Source organism: Carassius gibelio, chromosome A23, assembly GCF_023724105.1.
Source record: "Carassius gibelio isolate Cgi1373 ecotype wild population from Czech Republic chromosome A23, carGib1.2-hapl.c, whole genome shotgun sequence".
Taxonomy (NCBI): Eukaryota; Metazoa; Chordata; class Actinopteri; order Cypriniformes; family Cyprinidae; genus Carassius; species Carassius gibelio.
Genome location: NC_068393.1, coordinates 14885490 through 14891294, shown reverse-complemented (window position 1 = coordinate 14891294; position 5805 = coordinate 14885490).

Sequence of the window (5805 nt, the reverse complement as noted above, 5' to 3'; positions counted from 1 at the left end):
GAGGGCCCAAAATAATGAAAGGATAGAAGCATCATCCATATTGTTCCTTTCCAGTTATAAACCTGGCCGATGGCAAACGTAACAGTAGAAAGTTAGGTATGTAGTAAAAACCACAGTTGGAGGACATTGCAACAAGTACAGGCATGCAAATATCTAGTTCATTCAAATTGCTGGGAGGGTTTTTGACTGCTTTATTGAGGCCATATGTCGGCGGCCGAGTACATGTGATATGATACTTAGATGGTATTTTTATAAACACATCAGACCACTTTAGAAAGATCTGTTTTGCATTTCTCCCTAAGCCTTTACTCATGAAAATCGGAGTACAAAAATATGAGAAGTATTTGATTAGGACCACTATACAGTTATCCAGTTATACATAAATGCTTTTATTATTTTGTACTTATGGTACATGTAGGCATATATGTGTGTATGCAGGTGCAGGAATGCATTGCAAAAATGTCTCTTCATGGCACGTGTTTGTACTGTCCTTCCTCTTTCTATCTCTCTTTAATTCTATGGTGATGAACCACACTGACTTGGCTCCAAAGGACGAAATTAGAAAGAGAAGGAAAATGTTAAGAATGCTGAAAATACTGGGGTTGGCTTTTCTTTTTCTGATAAGTGTCCACTTTCCACTAGTCATCTGGGCACGCTAAACATCCTTGCGATTTAAATTATCTCACAAGCTGCTGAGCTGATGCATTCCTTATCAGAAATAGATTTACACATGCAGTGTGTGCATAGTCCTTTTGTTTCTTGAAAACCTATGCAATCATATATTTATTAACTATAACCTACACATTTCAAATGAGATGACAGGGTGGGAGTTGATTGTGGAGGAATGTAACTTTGCTCAAATGGTAGCACTGAAACATGAAGGCATTCTGAGGATGTAACTGAGTTACTAGGTTTAGTTACAATAAGAGGTCACGGAAGCCCTAATGTAGATTATGCTATATAAATTGTATGTAACAGATCATTTACAGTCAGCCGGTCTAAAATAAAAACAAGAAACCTGAAAAATAAAGCACCACTCGCACAGCAGTCACTTACAGACTAAGCAGCTTTTGCCAACTTGAACATGAGCAACATCTGTGCAGGGAACAGGGAGTTTGATTGACAGGAGATCTGACCAATCATAATGACGAATCTGCCATTTTGTCCAACAAACAAACCAGACAGGAGAGTCGATTTGCATTGGTGGACTTGAACTTGAAAAATGGTGTGTATTTACGTTTTTCCGCGATTTAAACAAGTTATATTCTGTTGTGCATTCATGCTTATTTTTTGCTGAAACTAGTAGTCTCAGCCTCAGACGTCACGCCCACGGTCCGGTGGCTGAACGTCTGATGCGGCCAAAGTCCTTTTAGGCAAGTCATGCCACTCCGCCGCCATCTTGGCAACGCCTCCGGGCCGCTATTTCAGACTAGCAAGACCAGGCTCCTATCTAAATGAATGGGCATAGAGTCAGAACTGCACTTTCACTGGTCACCGGGACATAAAATTACATGTATAGAAATGTATGATAAAAAAATGATAAAAATTGCTGAAAAATGTTGATGACTTTCCCCAAAATAAGGTTTAAAATGCCTTTTTCCCCACAGCTTATACTTTTAATACGCATGCGCAAGGGTTCCTCAACTGTGCGCGTACGTCAGTGGAATCAGACGATAGGCTTAAATGTTTCCCGGCTTGAGTGTTAAACGCAGATGATTGGCTTTCCAGCGGAGGGGCGGGACATGGGCATGTCTTTTATATATTGTCTCTGATATGGCACACAAAAGTGGAAACACTTCAGGAATGTCGAAGTTGTCATCGGATTGGTTGAATTCTATAGGATTTCCGTGAGACGTGTGTGTCGCGTTCTTTAACGTTCTGCCTGGAAACAAAGATACTGTGGCACCAAACCCTGTCATTAAAGAAGAAAGCCATCGTGTTTACATAACTAACAAGACGTTTACACGACTTGTTAGTTATGGTGGTCTTCTTGACCTCCAAAAGGCTATTACATATCATTTAAAATATCTTTTACAGAGAAGAAAAGCTGCCGAAGACACTTTTGGACGATTAAACCTCTCTTTACAGTATTCCTCTCTTAATGTCACTCTTCTTACATCATGCTTAGACATTTGATAACATAAATATAGGCTGCTTTTATATAATCGCTTCACTTCAATGACATACTGTGTTTATCTGATATGAACCTCTTGCGTGATGGCAAATTCAAACCAGACGTCGTTTTGGGGCCCACTAAAGCTTCGTGTCAAGCTTCAACACAGTTTACTGTGAATAGCTGATTCAAAACAAAGCAACAACAAAAAATTGTGAATATGAGATCCTTCTGACCTTTCAGTCAGGGAAGACTCAATAGAATCAGTTTGAATGGGCGATGTTCCATTTCTATCTCTGAATTAGTCATAAGAAAAAGGAGACCTCGCTGAAGATCACGCAAAATGCTCTAACAGATGACGTATGTCCAGAAGCCATGCTGTTGTGTCTCACTTGCTGGTAGAATAGTTTGAAGAAAGCTTTAGGATTTGATGCAGCTCTTCTTTTCATACCCAACACAATGGCCAGGATGTGTTCAGTGCTGGATCAGATAGCACTGGGGTCAGCTTGCTGTTTGCGTAGCAAAAGACTGGAAAAGGTCATTGCTTCTGTGATAGTATTCACCTGGTGACTAAAACCATGAAAACGTGTTACCTCCTCCGTGACATCATCTTCTCTTCTCTGAGGCAGAAATATAATCTCAGATGCAAGTAAAGATGGGCCTTGCACATAATAATATCTCACTGCAAAAATGTTTCTCTTTGGGTCAGTTGGGCAGAGCTGGCATCAGATCAAGAAGGTATAGTGTCGGCTGGGATCTGGTTGTACTTTTTGAGATTGGTTTGGTTTTGCATCTCTCGGTTTGTGACAGTCGTGATTACCACATGAAATCATTTCCACTTGTTCCTTGTTTTCTTTGAAAAATGAAAACAAAAAAAAGAGGTTTCTGCAAGGTTCCTACAAAGGAAGCGAATGCGGTCAGTGAATGGTGTTTTTGTTTAGTTTAGAGCATGCATGGATTCAACAAATCCAGAACTCCCACAATGCCTGCATGAGTTTTGGGTGAGGCAGTATTTGGGCATATCTGTTTGCCTGTGAATTTAATCCATTAAAGTCAATGGATTACACCAAGTTTGACTTGTTGGAATTGTTGAAACAACATAAGATGAATGCAGTCCCAGCAAGGATGTTTTATTTAGAGCGCTTGATTGATGTAGGTGCATTTATCTGGATGTTTTGATTAAAGGGAGTGAATTTCATGGCATACACTGTCAAGCATTATTATTTATTATTTTTTGTCAACCTTTTTTGTGAGAAAATTCAATTTAGCATTTTTATATTATATTATTTTTTATTTTATATTATTTTATATTATTTTATATTATATATATTATTTTATATTATTATTATTTTATATTATTACTGTATTGACAACTGCATTACTGTTTCTTTATTTTTTTTCCCCTATCATCTCAGTAGCAAAAAACGTACAAAATACAATAAAAAATAAATAATTTTTATACGGTGTATATATATATATATATATATATATATATATATATATATATATATATATATATATATATATATAAGAACGGTTCCTTGACTATCAGAATTAGCAACTTGCTGTTCGTGTGCAGTGGGCATGTGTGGTCTTGAAAGAATCATGCATGCAGGACGACAATGCAGCATTTCATATTGCATAAGTTGTTCCTGCCTATTGGAAGTCTCTCACACACACCCTACCAACACACATGGTTTATTTGTGGTTAAGGTGGAACTTTAGGGACATGTAAGAGCAAGCAGACGGAGCAGAGAAAGAGAAATAGGGCATTAAAAGAGGAAGAGAGATGCAGTATAGGAGTACTGCAGTACTGGCACCAATTTAACTCTCACATGTACCGCACCATTGCCTAAAGCACTCATAAGAGAAAGAGACACTTTCTGTAATATGACATGCTCTCTTCAGCTCCACACATTTGACAATCTGAATACTTATCATGTTCAGTGAGATACGTTTCGGTAAAACACTTTTGAAATGTTCTGAATCATCATAACCGATAGTCACACTACGTCCAAACTAATTCAACAGAATGAAATAGAATAATGATTCAATATTAAAGTGCTCTCTTTTAGTGATTAATGGTTGAAGTAAACTGTTTTTGTTCACCTGTGGATTTTAGTGTGTACTTGTTGGGAAGGGGGTGGGAGAGAGAGCATCTGTATCTTTAAATGTGCACACATGTGCCAATGTGTTTAAATTGAAGAGGGCTGCTGTCATCTGGTGAATCATTCTGAGGGTGGTGTTTAAGTCGGGCCATCAAGGACAGACATGTTCTCGTAAGCCCCCCATGAGAAGATGATGGGTCACAGATTCACAGCAGCGTGTAAGATGTGACATCTGTCAGCAAATTAAATGATTTGCAGCCTTTCTTTCCAAGCCTCTACTTACCTGTCAAAATAGAGGAGCTTTCTCTCTGCCCACCTGTCAATGTGATAGGACTTCTTGTCTCAGTGAAATTACTTATTTATTAAACATTTAACCTTTATTAAAAATGCCGTTCATTAAACAATGAATAGACCTTTTCTATGATGTATGTTATAAATGTCTTTATTCAATTTGTACTTTTTTTTCCTGGGTGTGGATTGACTCTCCAGAAATCTGCATTTTTGAATGAATAACTCATGATATTTATAAAACAAAAATTTGTTTTTACCTCAGAAAATATACGTTTTTGAAAATGAATGAATACGATTGGCTAATGTACTTATGACTTAGTAGCACAGGAATTCAAGGTATAAGAAAATCATATTTTTTGATGGTTACGACACATGACTTTTTCTTTTTTCTTTTTTTTTGAATCGCTAAATTAACATTTTCTTGAAAATGGTGTACAAATTTTCAAAGCCACATGAAACCAACGTAAATACAAAGAAGAATACATTTCTAAAAACCTGGCATGTACTGTGTTTTAAACATCTAAAAAATGTAAAATGTAAACTTTATTTAACTTAATTTGACTTTTAAAAGCTTCCCAGAACAAATATTTGCGTTTAATTTTTTTTGCTCATTTTTGTTTTGGGAATGGTTTTGTAAAAAAAGACAAAGTATTACTGACTTACAGTTTTTGTTTCAGCTTTGTGCACAACACACTACACAGTTCTTTGCCACACATCCAAACTGTCTCTCATTTGTTTTTGATTGTTATCGTGATAATGAGGCGTATGTGACCTACATATCCATGCAGCAAATCATGCCTAAGCTGCTATTTTGAAAATTAGGGTCCCTCATTCTTATCAAGAAAATAACACATTTCCACATGTTGTTATCTTTTTTATCTCATTTTTGACCAATTTCCACTTTGATCCTCCTCTTTCCTCCTTTTCCTTATGTGATACCACTACATTGTGAGTTTCCCCCTCTGTCAGTAATTTACACAGCTGCCTTCCACTCTCTCTTGGCTCTGGCCCCTTTGTAGGGCGAGGGAGGAAGGAAGGGTCAGTCAGCTGGTTTTGGGTGACATGCCTTACGTTCCTAATGCTTACCTCAATAAACCAGTGTTAACCTCCTGGGGCTCAGACTGCTGGAACAGGTGCCTTATTGCCGTCTGCTCACTTATGACAGAGCAGTGAAGCTGTAACCCATTAACCACTAAGAATTCAATCACGCGGTTAGGACACACAAACCTGTGCATATTATAAACTGCCCTATCTTTTACTGCTGCCATGCTCATCTGATAGGACACATGACTG